Genomic DNA, 18,484 nt, shown 5'->3' on the forward strand with positions numbered 1-18,484 from the left:
GCACGGTGACACCACAACAACGTGGCGTCCCCACAGTTGTCCTAAGAGCCGGGCACAGGGTGAGCAGTCGCTGCTCAGCACAGATTTCTTGGATGCCTCTCTGGGAATGCAGAGCATCACCATGAACAGCTTTTTAATACCTCATTAATAAAATAATGCATGCTGTGGCCTTATTAAGTGAGCCCAGAGCACGGCTCCACAGAGGCCGAGGCCACCGTGCACGTGTCAGCATCACTCAGCCCGTGCCCGGGCAAAGGGACAGCCCTGGGGACATCAGGGGACATTCAGGAGGTGGCCACAGGGCCAGATGCCATGGCAGAGGTTGATTCCAAAATTGCTGAGGTCTCTGCTTGCCTCCGCCCAGCCGTGTGCTGGGGATGCCGAGCGCTTGGCACGGCACGGGGGATGCCCTCAAACAGCAAATCCTGCTCCCAAACCACCCTCAAACACCAAACCCTGCTCCCAAACCACCCTCAAACAGCAAATCCTGCACCCAAACCACCCTCAAACAGCAAATCCTGCTCCCAAACCACCCTCAAACACCAAGCCCTGCTCCCTAAACACCCTCAAACAGCAAATCCTGCTCCCAAACCACCCTCAAACAGCAAATCCTGCTCCCAAACCACCCTCAAACACCAAACCCTGCTCCCAAACCACCCTCAAACACCAAACCCTGCTCCCTAAACACCTTCAAACACCAAATCCTGCACCCAAACCACCCTCAAACACCAAACCCTGCTCCCTAAACACCTTCAAACACCAAATCCTGCACCCAAACCACCCTCAAACACCAAATCCTGCTCTAACAGCAAATCCTGCTCCCAAACCACCCTCAAACAGCAAATCCTGCACCCAAACCACCCTCAAACAGCAAATCCTGCTCCCAAACCACCCTCAGACAGCAAATCCTGCTCCCAAACCACCCTCAAACAGCAAATCCTGCTCTCAAACAGCAAATCCTGCTCCCAAACCACCCTCAAACAGCAAATCCTGCACCCAAACCACCCTCAAACACAAAATCCTGCACCCAAACCACCCTCAAACACCAAATCCTGCTCTCAAACACCAAATCCTGCACCCAAACCACCCTCAAACACCAAATCCTGCTCCCAAACCACCCTCAAACACCAAACCCTGCTTCCTAAACACCCTCAAACAGCAAATCCTGCTCCCAAACCACCCCTGGCCGAGGTGCTGGTGCTGGGGCATCCCCCAGCTCATCGGGAGGGACACTTGGCCGAGCCTGCGCTAGAGCCACTCCGGGGACATTAGAGAGCTAAAAATATCCCGATTCTCATGCAACAGGCTGGCGCTGGCTCCTGCCGCCCCGGCAGCACGGGGGGAGCTCGGTGCTGGAGTTCCCCCTCCAGGGCACCGGGAGAGGGGCTGGGAGGGAGCCAGAGGGAGCAAACCGGGCTGGATCTCCCCGATGCAAGCAGGGGGATCTGGGGTGGAAGAAAATCCCACTTTCCCGGAGTAAAACCCTCCAGTTCCTCTGGTCTCCAGCCAGAGCCCCCAGGAAATGCAACAGGAGAGACCCAAAAGCACCGAATTCCAACTGCAGCCCGAGCGGGGCATCCCCCACCGGGGCTACTCGAGGGACCACCAAGGACCTGGGGTCCCCCCGAGAGTCGCAGCCCCCTCCGCTGCTCCGGGAGAGCCGGGAGTGGGGGGAGGGAGGAGGAGGAGGAAGAGGAGGGAGAGGAGGAGGAGGAGGGAAAGGGGGAGGAGGTCAGGCAGGGACACGCTGCTGCTCTGCAGCGAGCTCCTGGGGCTCCCGCAGCCTGGCAGGGACACAAGATGGTGCTTGCTTCCCTCGCCCAGGAGCAGCGAGCAGGGACGCTCCGGCAGCACCATCCATCCATCCATCCATCCATCCATCCATCCATCCATCCATCCATCCATCCATCCATCCATCCATCCTCCATCCATCCCGCCCTCTGGAAGGCTCGGGGATGGACACAGCCCAAGCCTCACCTCTCCAGGCATGCATGATCCAGCTGTTCTGGGATATGGGGAGCTTCCTCCCAGCCCCAAAACCTCCGGGCTGCGGCTGCCCGGAGCCCGGCGCCGCACGGAGCCACGGCCGGGGCTGAACCGGAGCTGCCGGAGCTCGCTCGGCACCAGCTCCGCTCCCTGCAGCGCCCGAGCCGCCGCCACCGCCACCGCCGCAGCTGCTGCAGTGAAAATATTTCACTGGGCTGCGAGATCTTTAACATCTGGGCCACCGAGTCACCCGGCTGGAGCTGCCGGGTGGCACGACCAGGGGTCACCATCCCCCCCAGCCGGCAGCGCGGCGGGGACCTCGCTCCCTGCAGCGTCACGGTCTGCGCTCTCCGGCTCGGGGCAGCCCAGCCCGGTCGCGGTGCCAGGGCACGGCCGCGCTGGCATCACCCCCGCTGCCCCCAAAACCGCCTGGCTCCGCGCGGGATGAACCACCCGGCAGCCGTCACCGCTGGATCCCTGGGGGCAGCTGGCGACCACCCAGGGACCCCCCCCCGCACCCCGCTGGGAGTGGCTGGTGCTCCCTGGGGACAGCGATGTCACCCGGAGCACGGCGGGCACAGCCTGGCACGCTCGCCCGCCGCAGGCGCCCGCTCCAGCCCCTTCCATCTGCCTTTGTTCCCGCCCGGGCGCAGGGAAGGGGGTGGGTTTAAAGCTTTAATTAAAGCTTTTAAAGAGCCATCACAGAGCTGGGAAGCGGCCGGCCGGGCGGAAGCGACAGCCCGGGCTCCCCGTTCCCTTAGCGCGGTCTCTCCATCACTCTCTCCATCTCCATTCCGCTCATTCCTGCTGGAATATCGCTCCGGGAAGAGCGGGATCCGAGCGCGGCTCGGCTCTCCCCGGCCACGGCACGGCACTACTCCCTGCGCACAAACAGGTTGTTTCCCTGAGGATGTTTTGCCTGGATTTTGGCTGGATCCCGGTCCAGCTCCATCATCCCGGCACGGCAGGAGCTCAGATCGTGATCAGGAAAAGCCAGGGACAGCCAACCAGTCCCCAAAAAAGTGATACAAGGCAGCGCTAAAGCCTTCAACATCAATAATCTGAGAAACGATTAATGGCAGAGTAAAGAGGATTTGGGGGTGGAGGGATGTGGTTTTTAACCCAACCGTTCTTTTAACAGGCTGTAGAAAATACAAAATCCATGGGGAAAAAAAAAGAGCCGATCCAGGAAAATTCCTAACATGAGCACGGCTTAGGATAAAGGAATAAAAAGTAAGGGTTGGGGCATCCTGGGTGGTTGATCCAGCCTGGAACAGCCTCTCTTCCCTGCCAAAAGGAACAGGCTGGCCCCTGGCACAGCACGGCCATGAGGCTCCATCCCATGAGGTGACAGTGACAAAGGCAGCACCACATCGAGCAGCTCCCACCACCCTTCAACCCCCGGGATCTCCCCCGGCCGTTCAAAAGCATCCAGGGACTCCAAAGCTGCCCCAAAACACCTCCATGGGGTATCCTGAGCCTTCCCAGCCCCTCCACCAACAGACCAGCACCATTCCTGGGAAAAACTCCTCTGCACCCCCAACCTCCAGCCCGAAAACACGGATCCCTGCTCGGCACACGCGTGTGCACACGCAGACACCCAGCAGGGACAGCGCTCTCCCAGCTGCTTCCACCCACTCTGGCACAATTCCCTCAGCATCCAGGACCACGTTTCCCCTCCCTTCCACGATTCCACATCTCCCTTGTCCCTCTGGCTCCCCGGCGTGCTGCCACGGCCTCTCCTGGAGCCGGCAGGCTGGCAGCGGTGCCGAGCTGTAATTAATGGTGCCGCTTTGCCAATCCCTGGCGCGGCCTCGCGAGCACTGGCAGGCACAGGCCTCTTTATTTATTTTACTTAACTGCTGTTGGTAAAACTCCACTCCAAAAGCAAGGCCGGGAGACAGCACAGAGGAATCTCCGCCGGGATTAGGGATTTGCTCTGCCAGGGAACGGCGTGTGCTGCCTCCCCCCCGGCTCTGCACAGCTCGGGGGTCCCTGGAGTCACAGCCCCCCCTCAGCTTCAGGGGCTGCAGCAGCCACGGTGCTCCCACGGCCTCTTCCAAGGAGTTTCTTCCACATCCTTTGGATGTGAGTCCCTTTTTTCCATCAGCTCCATTCTGGAGGGCTGGGAGACCCGGGAAGGCTTCAAAGAGGGTTTCTGAGTTCCAGCGCTGGCAGCAGGATCTATTCTCTCCCCAAAGGGGATTTTTTTTGTACCCACCATCTCATCCAGACCCAGCCCCACCACGAGCCTCCGAGGTGCTCCAGGGAGGAGAAGGGGCCTGGTTCCATCCTGCTCTTGGAGGACATCAAGAAGGAACTGACAGGAGCAGAGGAGGGGGGACGCAATGACCCTCGTGAGCAGCGAGGAGCTGAAGAGCTTCTGACATTTGGCAACCAAGCCAGGTGGCCCCGAGCCAGCCCCGTCCCCATTAGAGGACGGGCCCGTGGTAGGAAATGAGTTTGCAGGGCCTCAGTCCAAATTCCCATGGAGAAGGGAGGAGGCATCGCAGCAGCAGGGCTGGAGCGGGGCTGGGGCATCGTCTTCCTCCAGGAACTGGGGAGTCCATCCTGCAGCTCCCATCCCATCTGAAATCCCCACAGGATGGGGGGATGTGGCAGCAATGGGGACACCCTGGCTGGTGGAAGTTCCATCTCATCCCACAGCGGTGAGCTTGGTGCCAGGGCAGAGCTCTCCACCAGCGGGGAGAGCCGAGCACCCCCGGTGCCATCTCCAGCACGGCAGGGATCGACTCCAGGCAGAACATTCCACTGCCAAAGGTCCTGGGAGGTGTTGAGAAGAACCAGAAGGAGCTGGGAAGAGCTGGCAGCGTGTCCCAGCCAGCGCTGGAACCCTCTGCCACGCGGCTGCCAGTCGGAGGGCGAGTGCCCGCTGTGCCCGCTCCGTGTCCGTTTTCTCTCCACACAGCCCAGATTTGTAGGATCCTGGCTCCTTGGATCAAAGCTGGGGCCAGTGACAAGGCTTGACAGGCAACTGGGCAGGCCTGGGAGAGGAGCTGCTGCCAGGCTCCGCGCCCTGGCACAGCAGGGCTGGCTCTGCCACGCAGCCAACTCCACATCCACCGCCACTGTGCCATCACCAAGGAGCCCTGCTGGGAACGGGGAGCAGACCCTCCCTGCTGAGGGCGGCTAGAGAGCAGCCAGGTGACAGTGACGGTGACAGTGACAACAGCTGCGCCACCCCGCTCCTCCCCATGTGAGCCCAGGGTGCCGGGTGCCTCCCCACGACCCCCCTCAGCTCAGCCACGGCCTCCAAAGGAGTGACAAATCTGTCCCCAGCCATTGGGAGCAATCCCAGTGGCACAGCTCAGAGCCAGCCCCGTGCCACCAGCTCCACGTGCGCCCCGCACAGAACCCCCGGCCGGGCTCTCTGCCACAGCCCGGCCACCCCGGGGCCACCTCCCCGCGTCACCGGCGGCCCCGGCTGCCAGGCACAGCCAGCACAGCCAGCAGTGACATGACCTAGAAAAGGGAAGGGTTGTTCACACGCCGAGCTGCCGCCAGTCCCCCCGCGCCGGCTGCGGAAAAACCTCCCCGTCCTCAACAAGTGACCGGCGCGGGAGGCACACCTGGCACCGCTCCGTGCCACCACTCCCAGGGCTCGCGGGTCTCCCCCGGCAAGGGCTGCGGCTCCCCCCAAGCCCCGGCTGCCACCTGCCTGCCGCACGTGCCCGCGGTGGCACACGCCGGGTGCCCACGTGTGCTCTCCTGCACTCCCACGGGCCCTGGGTGCCGTGGCACGGCAGCCCCCCACGCTGGCACCGAACAAAGCCCCAGTGTGCAGGGGAGGGCTGCGAACCCACCCACGAACCCACCCACCCACGGCCGGGGTGCGTGCCGAGTCCCCAGGGCCCTGCCCAAGGGGTGACAACGCGGGGTGACCGACCCTGCCGAGCACCCACGCTCGCCAGGCTGGCACAATCCACGCGTGTGCCCACAGCAGGGATGCCAGCAGGGAGCCCTGCACCCACCCGTGGCCTTGCTGGGTGACACACACCGCGGTGCCACACGTGTGCCCAGGAACACACATGTGCCCGCGGACACGCGTGCAGCCCTTCCGCCGTGGGGCTGCAGGAGCCGGGCACTGTTTTAACGGGAGGGACTGGCACCCCGCGGGAGGAAACTGCGCCTCGCGGGGGGCACGAGGGTCCTGAGGGGCACCGGGACCCCCGGGGAACCGACGGGAGAACCGGCAGAGGGGGGAAGAAGCGGCAACCACCGGGGAGGGGGGAGCGGCAGAACGGGAGGAGGAGATGGGCAGCCCCGGGAGAGGGGGGCACCGGCAGCCCCGCGGGAAGGATCGGCAGCTCCGGGCACACCGCGGCTCTCAGCCAGCCCCGGTGCCGAGCCCTCCGCGCCGCCGCAGCCCCGCGCAACTTCCCGGCAGGGCCGGGGCCGCCTCGGGGATGCCGCTGCCCGCCCCGAGCACCGGGCACGGGGCACCCGCGGTGTCGCGGCGCGGCCGCAACTCCCGTTCCCGCAGCCCTGCCGCCGGGGCAGGAAAGTTGGCCGCGGTTGGGGTGGGAGCCGGGGCGGCGGGCGGGGGGTCCCCGGTGGAACCGGGGCTTTGCCAAGCGGCAGCACCGGCCGCCGCAACCCGCATCGCCCGCGAGCTGCCGCCCCCGCTGCGCCGCGCCGGGAGGGAGCGGAGCAGCCGCACCGGGGAAGAGATGGGGGGGGGGTGGGTTCACCGACAACGGGGGGTGCCGGTGCACCGGAGGGGGGGACATACCGGTGTACCGGCGAAGGGGGTCGTGGCCGCCCTTACCTGCGCTCCGTCAGCAGCGCGTGTAGCCCCGGCGCGGCGCGGCGAGCAGCGGGCTGGCCATCCCCGAGCGGCGGCGGCGGCGGCGGTGGCAGTCGGTGCCCGGGCGCGCCCGGGGGAGCGCGGCGGCGGCGGCGGCGGCGGCGGCAGCGCGCGGGGCCGGGAGCGGGCGCGGGGCCGGGAGCGGGCGCGCAGCGCGCCGGGCCCCGGTGGCGGCGGCGGCGGCGGCGGATGCGATGGGGAGGGGAAGGGAGAGGGGGGGCTGGGGGAGCGGGGGGCGCGGGGGCGGCGGCGGCGCGCGCCGCTCGGGCACTTGCTGCATGCGCCGGGAGCGGGGCGGTGTGACAGCACCGGGCACGGCGGGGACCCCCCCCCCACCAACTCCCCTCTCCCCGCTCCGCCGCCCCCGCCCCCGCCGTGTGTGCGGGGGGAGGTGACCCCCGGGCTGCTGCTGCTGCTGCTGCAGCGCTGGGGGGGCGGCGGGGGCGGCACGGGGGGCGGGGGTGAGCGGTGCACACGCACAAGGATGGGGGGGGGGTCGCGATCCGGGGTGTGGGTGGCGTGTCGTGGCCCCCCCCCCCAGCCGTGTCACACGCGTGGAGTGTGTCGTGCACGGGCACGGGGGGGTTGTGGCTGCGTGTGCACGGCTGGGGGGTGTGAGTGCTGGGTGGGCTCTACCGTGGAGGTGCGGGTTTGCACACGCGTGTGCGAGGCACACGAGGCTCTGCGTGTGTCCCGTGTGTGTCCCCACATGTGTGTGGGCCTCGGGGAGTTCTGCAGGGGGATGTGGGGCTGAGAAATGGGGTTGTCACAGCCACAAATGTGGCACAAGTGGGGGTGACACGGAGCCTGCCGGACCCCACGACCTCGGGGGGCTGCAGAGCTGTGGTTTCACACCCAGAGAGGCAGCACAGACAGGATAAACTTGAGGATCTTGGTGGTCCGTGGGCGACTGAGCCACTGGCACAGAGGCTCCACTGCAGCCTGGATCCTGCTGCTCTCCAGGAGCTCTGGCTGGCAGGGGATGGAGTGTCAGGGCCACCGAGCCCCGGGCGTGCAGGAGGAGCTCAGCAGGATGCGGCAGGGCCTGGCTGCCACGTTGCAGGAGCAGCGCAGCTGGAAATGCAGCACATTCCCCCTGCTGCCTGTCCACTCTGCCGGACACATCCTGCCCAGCGCTGCTGCCAGCGCTGCTCTCAGCCCGGGGCTGCTCACAGCTGTCCCCTGTCCCCTCCGTCCAGGCTGGACACCACGGATGGAGAGGCCAGGAGGCAGTTCTAGGACAACTGTGCAGCACCCTGGGGATCTGTGGCTCAGCACCAGCTCTGATCCAGCCCGGTGCTGCTGGAAATGCAGGATCACATCCACCCCAGAGCTTCATGCAGCTCAGCTCCTTCCCTTCCTGACATTCCCTATTCCCAGCAATTCCCTGCAGTCCCTGGGTGCCTGACCCAGCGTCCCCAGACAGACACTCAAGCCCTGCAGGTCAAGGCTGGGAGAAAGCAAACCAGCTTTCCAGGCTGGTCTTTATCCCGAGGAGAAAAGCAGCATTAGCTCTGCCAGAGCTGGAGGATATTCCCGACCCCGGCTCTGTAAATACAGCTCAGCACAGCTCCCTGGATGAACAACCCCAAAACCACGGCTCCCTGGGCCATTCCCAGCTTCCCACGAGGTGTTTGCTCCCTCAGCCAAGCAGCCCAGCACAGCTGAGGGAATTGGGGGCTTCCAAAGAGATCTCTTGCACCCCCTGCCACTGCCTTGCAAGGAGCGTGGGACACAGAGTGGGGTGCAGGATGCAATGTGGGATTGGTGTGGGATGCAGGATGCAAGGTGGGATTGGTGTAGGATGCAGGTTGCAAGGTGGGATTAGTGTGGGGTGCAGGATGCAAGTGGGATTGGTGTGGGATGCAGGATGCAAGGTGGGATTGGTGTGGGATGCAGGATGCAAGGTGGGATTGGTGTGGGATGAAGGTTGCAAGGTGGGATGCAAGATGCAAGGTGGGATGCACTGCAGGATGCAACGCACAATGCAGGATGCAATACCGCATGCAACAGCGGATGCAACACAAGTTGTGGTGCAGGATGGGTGCGACATGGGATGCCATGCCCATGGGGACTTCCCCAAAGCTGTGGCACATCCTGGCTCGTGTCGCTCTGTCCCACAAGGCCACCATCCCCCTGCTGCTCCCTGCCTAGCCCTGGAGCCCTCCACGTCCCCTCCCTGCCAAGTCCCCTCTGGCCCAGGTGGGCAAAGAGGAGCTGGGGGGCTCTGGCTCAGGGGGGGCTGAGCTGTGGGAGTGGGAGGCACCCACTGTTACCAGGACAACTGGGTGCTCTCCGGAGCTGCTCATTGCTGCTGCTGCATCCCTGCAAACCTCCCCCGACACCGCGGGAGCGCCGCTGCCACCAAATCCTCAGCCAGGGGGGTGCTCATCCCCCCCAGCCCCGCAGGCACAGCTTGGGAAAGCATTGGAGACCCCCCCAGGGTGTCCAGGGTGAGGGCTCTGAGCCCCCATCCTCCTCCTCACCCCCATCCTCCTCCTCACCGCCGTGAGCTGCTGGGATGTTGGAAAACACCGATCGGGGCCTCTCCGGTGCCCGAAGGACTCGGGGGCTGGGCTCAGCAGCGCTCCTCGCAGGGTGTAATTAGAGCAGCGCGCCGAGGTGGTGACACCGGGGCTTCATGGCTCGCTGGGAATCAGAGCCGTCCATTAAGGCCATAAAAACCCGCCAGGCTGACACGAGGTCCCCGGTGCCACCACTGTCATTAGCGGCCTCCAGCGCCGCAGGGACCGGGCGCACCGGGACAGCCAAGCACCGGCCGAGCCCCCCCCGCGCCGGGCAGGGCTCCCCAGGCACCGGGCGCTGCTGCTTCCAGCGCAGAGCTCTCCTTTCCCCTTCATTTGGCACAGAAATCAGGGCCGGGGAGAGTCACCGAGGTGGCAGCTGCTCTGTGCCCGGTGAGGATTCCGGGAAGAGTTGAGCTCCTGGCCTCGAGGATGGGGATGTTCATCCCACCCCCGCTGGGCTCCATCCCCAGGGATTGTCTCCCCTGAGCAGGGCAGGGAGAGGTGGCTTTTCAGAAAGGTTTATCGGGAACACCTCGGCTGGAAGAAGGGGCGAGGCGGGAGGGGACGCAGCCCCGAGCAGCCGGTAACGACAGGCGCTTGTCGGAATCGCTTCCCGTAAACTCGGCGGAGAATTGCTCCAGCGGGAAAACAAAACCAGCCGTGAACAGGGGAGTTTGGGCTTGCAGGATAATCTAATCCGCTCTGATGGGAGCCCTCACCGCCGAGGAGGGACCAGGGACCTTCACATGGAGTTTTCTCCCGCTGGTGTCCAGGGAGAAAGGCCCAGGAAATACCAGCGAGGTGATGAGAAGTAGAGGAAGGACAAGCCATGGAATAAATTCCACTCTGTGCCTTGTTCCGGACTGAGGGCACAGCCAAAGCCCTTCCCAAGTGGCCCCCGGGAGATGTTGTGCCCAGGGAGATGGATTTCAGCTCAGCATCCCCAGCCTGGAATTCCCAGGCTCTTCTCTTCGTGAAGTCAGGGATGGATCAGGGCTGGTCCTTGCCCATCTGTGCCAGGCGATGCTGTGGCACAGGGCAGGGCACCAGGAAGGACCCGAGGTGCCAGGCTGGGCACGCTGGGGAGAGTTTTGGGGGAAAATTTGAGGAATTTCTGCCAGACAAGGTGCTGACCTCCCTGCTGGGCCTGTAGCACTGAGAGATGAGCGCAACACCAGTGGGACAACCGTGGGATTTTCACCTCCAGCTGCTTCCAGGGAGATCCTCCCTGGTCCAGAGCAGCCTGGCAAGGAGCAATGCCACCCTCAGCCCCTTTGCAGGGGAGCCATCTCACTGCCCAGCCCGGCAGCAGTGGCCAGATCACGCCTGCATTCGAGCAGCCGCTCCAGAAGCCAGCGAGGAACTTTGCATAAATATTCATGGCGATTAATAAACATGAGGGCTGCAGAAAGCCGGGCTGCAGCGGCTGCTCAGCCTGGCAGGAAGGAGCTCAACCCCGACACCTGATGGGTTTTGCACAGCAGGAAAACCCAGAGGTTGGATGTTGGGAAACCGCTGGGCCGCGTCCTTTGTCACCTTGTTAGCGAGGAGGTGGCATCTCCCCAGGGGGCTGGAGCTGGATAAGACCAAAACGGGGACACTGGGAGCCAAGGGAAACCGCCCTGGTCACCTTTGCACCCCCTGTGACAACGCCACAGAGGCGCAGGGACAGCGGCCAGGCCCAGTCCCCTCTGGCATGGGGGATCTGGAATAGCCCCAACCCCCCCGTGGCTCCAGAGGGGACATTCAGGGCCAGCTTTGAGCAGTGCCAATCCTGCACAAAGCCATGGCAGTGAGGACAGGGATGTGCCCAGCACTGGTGACAGCCCCACAGCGCTGGTGACAGCTGGCACTGTGGCTGTGGTGCCAGTGCGGGCAGGGGGGTGGATCCCGGTATTCCCAGCTCCTGTGGGGGAAACTGAGGCAAAGGGGCTGTGCCAAGGCTGTGGGAGGGCAGAGCTCAGAGCCGGCGGGGCCAGGTGACGCCTGGTGACACCTGCGGGACGCTGCCTTTGTCACTCCGCCAGCAACCCGGGGCATAAACAAGTGCCTGACATTTCCACACCGCCGCCAGGCCCTCGGATTAAAGCAGAACATAATTAGCAAATTAATCAGCAGACAATAGCCGGCGATCTGAGGCTGCCGAGCTGTCACCGGCTCCGCGCCGAGCTGACCCCGGGCACGATCGGGGCCAGGCGAGACGGGGATGGCCACGACTTGATGTCCCCGTGTCCCTCCCCTTGGATTTTCCCATGGGGCCAGGAGTTGACCAGGATTCCCGGTCCTGTCAGGAGCCTGGGAATGAATTTCCAAGGGGCAGCACCTCGGTGTGGCTCGGCGGGACGCACAGGAGCCGAGGAGCGGGGGGAATTTGTATTCCGCTTATTAGACACCCTGCAAACACGGGCAAACCTCGTTCAAACACATTTGGGTGATAAAATGATATTGACTCTGAGTAATTAAAAATCATTTCCATATTCAAATACGCCTGATTGAGGAGAAATAGCTTCCCTTTAATTGCCTGCAGGGGAGAGGAGCAACTTTCGGAGCGTGCAGCCCCGGTAAATGCATCTTCACTTGGCAGCGTGCGAATGGCCCGGGGAGGAGGAGGAGGAGGAAGAGGAGGAGGAGGCACGGAGGAGGAAGGTGTGACCCTGCCACCCTCGAGAGGCTCTTCCCTGTCTGGTCCCCAGGGATCCATCCTGGAACAAGACACTCCTTCCTCCAGGGGTATTCCCAGGAAAATGCCCCCGTGGCAGCAGGAATCCGGGCTCGGGGTTGCAGGGACAGCCCCCAAAATCCTTGTGCCTCAGGAGGGGATCCTCTGTGTCACCCTGGTCACCTCAGGGACACGCCAGCACCGCTGGGGACAGCCCCAAGTCCCCCTTTCCAACCCCCCCAGCCTGCCGCCAGCACCTCCCCGAGTGCCACCACACTGTCACTGTCACGGTGTCCCCTCAGCAGCGCTGGGACAGCGAGGCCACCGGGGTGCAGAGCTCTCCCAGCTGCCTCCTGGAGCCCCTCCAGCGCTTCCCTGCGGGATTTTGGGCTCTGCTTGGTTTCCTAGGGAAACCGGGCTGCAGCTCGGCTCAGCCCCCGCGCACGGGGGTGGGCAGGGAAATGTGGGTGTGCAGGGGGGGTGTGGGTGCACTGCACCCCCTCCCAGCTCTGCCTGCATCCTCCTAAACCCTCAAGGAAGGGATTGGAGCAGAGTCCTCACTCCCAGGTGTCCCCTGAGAAAGGATCCTTGGGGCCAATGCAGGTCCTGCATCCCTGAGGACGCTCTGGTGTGCAGTGAAATGTGGGTGAGCAGGGGGGGTGTGGGTGCCCCTCACCCTCTGTCAGTCCCTGACCTAACCCAGAAGTGGCAGAGCTCACTCCCAGGCTGGCAGGTCCTGGGCATCGCCTGCACTGAGATGCCCGGGGGCAGTGAAATGTGGGTGAGCAGGGGGGGGGGTGTGGGTGCCCCTCACCCTCTGTCTCCTCTCCCAGCTCTCCCTGGAGCCTCCTAAACCCCCAAGGAAGGGACTGGAGCAGAGTCCTCACTCCCAGGTGTCCCCTGAACAGGAATTCCTGGGGACAATGCAGGTCCTGCATCCCTGAGGACGCTCTGGTGTGCAGGGGAATGTGGGTGAGCAGGGGGGGTGTGGGTGCCCCTCACCCTCTGTCTCCTCTCCCAGCTCTCCCTGGAGCCTCCCAAACCCCCAAGGAAGGGACTGGAGCAGAGTCCTCACTCCCAGGTGTCCCCTGAGCAGGAATCTCTGGGACAATGCAGGTCCTGCATCCCAGAGGATGCTCCGGTGTGCAGGGAAAGATGTGGGTGCACTGCACCCCCTCCCAGCTCTCCCTGCATCCTCCTAAACCCCCAGGGAAGGGATTGGAGAAGAGTCCTCACTCCCAGGTGTCCCCTGAGCAGGAATCCCTGTGGACAATGCAGGTGCTGCATCCCTGAGGATGCTCCGGTGCCACTCAGAGGCTGGCCTGGCCTTACTGGGGCTGGGGGAGGGCCAGGAGGGGGCTGTGCCAGGGCAGGTCCCTCGGTCTCGGCCGTTGTCACGCTCCATTGTCCCCGGAACAGATCTCAAAGTGCCTCGGCTTTGCTCCCATCGATCCACGCCCTGGGGCTGGAGCCAGCCCTCACTCCCTTGGGACAGGGACTGCCCTGTGACCCCATGAAGACTTTGGAAGTGTTGTTTTTTGTCTAAACCATATCTAAATGCCCCAAAAACCCATCCAGGAGAGCCCTTTGTGCTCCCACAGCTCCAGGAATCCACAGGGAGAATCGGGATAACTCCCAGGAATCACCAATTCCTTCCAGCCCTCCCATCCACAATCCCAGATCCCCATCCAGGCACCCCACCCTGGGATCCCGGTGGGAATGGGGTCCCACCCCCAGGACCCCCCATCCCGGGGTTATCCCCTCTCCCGGGCTGCCCCTGCTCAGCAGGGCCAAGCACGGGACAGAAAGCTGGAGCTGGGTGGGAATTAAAGCACCATAATTAAAGGAAAAAATTTTCCAGCATGCTGAAGACAGAAGAGGATCATTGTGTTTGCCTCCCACATCCCAGATGGATGCAGACAACGCCGGGGAGCGCGTGGAGAGGAGGAGAGGAAGGGTGTGAGTGAGACCGGGACGTGTGTGAGCAGAAATTGAATTTTTATCAGTTCCTATGTAGATTGTGTTTATTCATCTGTCTCCTCTCCATCTCCCCCTGCATCTCCTTATTTCTTTGACAAAATTACTTTCCTCCTTTGGCCTAATTTTGTTTGTACAGATAGCAGCTGCTTCCTCCCGTTCCGGCAGAAGAAATATCCCGGTAAATGAGGTGTTCCATATCCCTGGCACAGGTTGGAGTGGCTCCCCGGAGCCCCTGGATCCTGCAGGGACACAGCTCCATCCCAAAAATCCCCCAGCTTCCTGCCACATCTGCCTCGGGGTGGCAGAGGATGGTGAGGTGTCCCCAAGTTGTCCCAGGTGCCCAAGTGTCACCAACATGCTGGGCATCCGTAGGGAAGCTCTGCTGATCCCTAGTGAGTGTCCTGCCATGGGAGATGAATGGAGTTGGGATGATCAGGAATAAAAATTGGGGAATTCCCCCCCCCCCCCCCAAAAAAAAACCATTCCTGGCAGGACCTGTCACTCTCCCTCTCCCCGGCTGGGCTGGATTCTCTGGGAATCTTGAGGAGATTCCCACTGGATGCTCCCAAAAACCCGGAGCCCTGCAGGGATGTGCCACCCCAAACCCCAGGGGTGACCCCTGGCTGCCACCAGGAAGAGCCACAGCGGGCACAACCCCGAGCCCAGCGCGTTCCTGCCATGCCCAAACCACCCCAAAACCAGCCGGGAAAACCTTCCCGGATCCAGCCAGCGGCTTTGCCAAGGGGATGTTCCCCAGGGAAACGGGGGAAGAGGCGCCTCTGGAGCGCTGCCTGCTCCACCCCAATCCCTTTGTGCTCCCTGCCAGGAGGGAAACTCAACGGCGCGATGGATTTTCCCCCAGGGCCAGCCATTCAAAATGTCTGGAATTGCTCATGCAAAGCCCCCCTGGCGCACGGGGCTTTTGTGAGGACATCCAAACGGCGCCGCTTGTCGTTTGTCACCCGCTCCCCGAGGTTTGTCATCCGTAATGGGGCTCTGGGTTTTGCCTGAGCTCTCCCAGGTCCCACCCGGGCCTCGGGGGAGGCGATTTTTGGGACAGCAGGGGAGGATTGGGATGCTCAGAGCGGTGCCCATCTCCTGCCGGCTCCCTGCCCATTTCTGAGAGGGGCAAAGCCCGGCTGGGGTGAGGCCGGGAGAGGATTGGGGTGCTCGGGGTGCTCAGGATCACAGCGCCTATCAACTCCCAGATCCCTTCTCTCATGGGGAAAATCCACCTGGAGTGAGGCCAGGAGAGGATTGGGATGCTCAGGATCACAGTGCCCATCCTCCCCCAGATCCCTTCCCACATCTGAAAGGGGTCAAACCCCACAAGAGGATTGGGATGCTCAGGATCACAGTCCCCATCAACTCTCAGATCCCTTCCCACATCTGAAAGGGGTCAAACCCCACAAGAGGATTGGGATGCTCAGGATCACAGTCCCCATCAACCCTCAGATCCCTTCCCACGTTTTCAGGGGGTCAAATCCCACAAGGAGAGGATTGGGATGCTCAGGATCACAGTTCCCATTTCCTCCCACCTCCCTTCCCTCCTCTCCTGGGGGAAAATCCACCTGGAGTGACATCAGAAGAGGATTGGGGTGCTCAGGATCACAGTCCCCATCCTCTCCCAAATCCCTTCCCACATTTTCAGGGGGGTCAAACCCCACAAGGAGAGGATTGGGATGCTCAGGATCACAGTCCCCATCCTCTCCCAAATCCCTTCCCACGTTTTCAGGAGGTCAAACCCCACAAGGAGAGCATTGGGGTGCTCAGGATCACAGTCCCCATCCTCTCCCAAATCCCTTCCCACATTTTCAGGAGGTCAAACACCACAAGGAGAGGATTGGGGTGCTCAGGATCACAGTCCTCATCCTCTCCCAAATCCCTTCCCACATTTTCAGGAGGTCAAACCCCACAAGGAGAGCATTGGGATGCTCAGGATCACAGTCCTCATCCTCTCCCAAATCCCTCCCACATTTCAGGAGTCATCCACAGGAGGCATTGGGCTAGATCACTCATCCTCTCCCAAATCCCTTCCCACATTTTCAGGAGGTCAAACCCCACAAGGAGAGCATTGGGATGCTCCTCCCAGCTCCCTTTCCTCTCTTATGGGGCGAAAATCCACCTGGGGAGAGGATTGGGATGCCCAGCTCAGAGCAGGGCGGTGCCACCGAGCAGCACCCTCAGTGCCCTCGGGGGTGTCACCAGCTGCCACCACGGCTGGGCCAGGCTCGGATCCCGGCGGGAGAGCTCTCCGGTCCCGCAGGCACGACACGTTCCGCAACATTGCCCGGTAATTGCGGCTCCCAAAAAAGCAATTACGGCTCCGGCAGCCCCGCGGCGGCCGAGGCGACGCGTTATTTATTCAGCCGGCCGCAGACGAGGTGGCGGCCCTGGAATGCGGCTGGCACCGGGGACAGGGCGCTTAACCCCCCATCAAGTGGCCGTGACGGCGACACTTGGCACAGCCAGCGCCGCGCCCGGGGATCTGGACATCAAATTCCACTGGTCGTGCCTCAGTTTCCCTTTCCGTGCAGCTCCTTCCCGGCTCGGGGCGCCTCCCTGGATGCGAATCTAGGGCAGAAAAAAGTTCCTGAAGTCATCCCGTGGTGGATTTTCCGTGGGTTGGGGACAGCAGTGGGGTCTGTCCTCCTCACTCAACCCCAAACAGGAGGGGATAACCCCAAATATGGGGGTGTAATCCCTGGGCTAACCCCAAATAAGGGAGTTTAACCCCAAATATGGGGGTGTAATCCCTGGGCTAACCCCAAATAAGGGAGTTTAACCCCAAATATGGGGGTGTAACCCCTGAGTTAACCCCAAATAAGGGAGTTTAACCCCAAATATGGGGGTGTAACCCCTGAGTTAACCCCAAATAAGGGAGTTTAACCCCAAATATGGGGGTGTAACCCCTGAGTTAACCCCAAATAAGAGAGTTTAACCCCAAATATGGGGGTGTAACCCCTGGGTTAATCCCAAATAAGGGAGTTTAACCCCAAATATGGGGGTGTAATCCCTGGGCTAACCCCAAATAAGAGAGTTTAACCCCAAATATGGGGGTGAAACCCCTGGGCTAACCCCAAATAAGGGAGTTTAACCCCAAATATGAGGGTGTAATCCCTGGGCTAACCCCAAATAAGGGAGTTTAACCCCAAATATGGGGGTGAACCCCTGAGTTAATTCCAAATATGGAGTTTAAACCCCTGGGTTAATCCCAAATAAAGGAGTTTAACCCTAAATATGGGGGTGTAACCCCTGGGTTAACCCCAAATAGGGAGGTTTAACCCCAAATATCAGGGTTTAACCCCATGGTTAACCCTAAATAGGGAGATTTTAACTCCAAATAGGCAGGTTAACCCCAAAAATGGTGATTTTTCCCCTGGGTTAACCCCAAATAGGGAGATTTTAACCCCAAATAGAGGGGTTTAACCCCGAATATGGTGTTTTTCCCCTGGGTTAACCCCAAATAGGGAGCTTTTAACCCCAAACAGAGGTGGTTTCACCCCTGACAGAGCAATGGAAGCCCCTGCTCCCAGCAGCCACACCAAGTTCTCCTGCCCATGACCAAGCACCGTCTGGGCTTTGAGACAGCCAAGGGGGGGGGGAAAAAACACCAAGAAAAACCAGCAAAAGGAGGCAAACCCCAACATTTCCCGGCAGGAATGCGGTGTAGGAGTGGGAGATGTCGCTCGGCCCCCCGGCAGAGTTTGCTCATTGTGACTCCTGCAGTCGGGGTAAATCCAAACATTCCTCAGCCCCAGGAACGCCCCGGTGGGAGTGGGAGGGGTCTGGAGGGGTTTGGGAAGCAGGGAAAAAATCTCGGATCTCCCTCCATCAACATTCCAAACCCACAGGGATGAGGATCCAGCTCAGAGGGGTTTTGGGTTCCATGGGAAGGCAGTGGCAAATCCCATCCAGCACCAGGACCAGGAAAAGCTCATTTATCCACTGGGATAGCGGCAGGAAAGGGTCGGTTTGGTGGGTTTGGGGGTTTTTTTCCCCACTGATGGAGCAGTTTTGAAACCCTCTCTGCAGTGAGACACGATGGAGGTGACACGTTAAGTCACCCAAGCGTGGCTGGCAGCACTGGCAGCTCACCCGGGCAGAAAACCGGGTGGCACTGGGGGCACTCAGCCTTCCCAGCACCCCCTGCATCCCATCCCTTCCCTCCACCCCAATTCCCCCATTCTGGGTGGCACTGGGGACACTTCCCTGCATCCCATCTCTTTCCCTTCACCCCAATTCCCCCATTCTGGGTGGCACTGGGGACACTTCCCTCACCCATCCTTCCCTCCCCCAATCCCCCATTCTGGTGGCACTGGGGACACTTCCTGCATCCCACCCCCTTCCCTCCATCCCAATTCCCCCGTCTGGGTGGCACTGGTGGCACTGGGGACACTTCACTGCATCCCATCCCTTTCCCTCCATCCCAGTTCCCTCAATCTGGGTGGCACTAGTGACACTGGGGACACTTCCCTGCATCCCATCCCTTCCCTCCATCCC

Source organism: Serinus canaria, chromosome 23 (genome assembly GCF_022539315.1).
Source record: "Serinus canaria isolate serCan28SL12 chromosome 23, serCan2020, whole genome shotgun sequence".
NCBI classification, from domain to species: Eukaryota; Metazoa; Chordata; class Aves; order Passeriformes; family Fringillidae; genus Serinus; species Serinus canaria.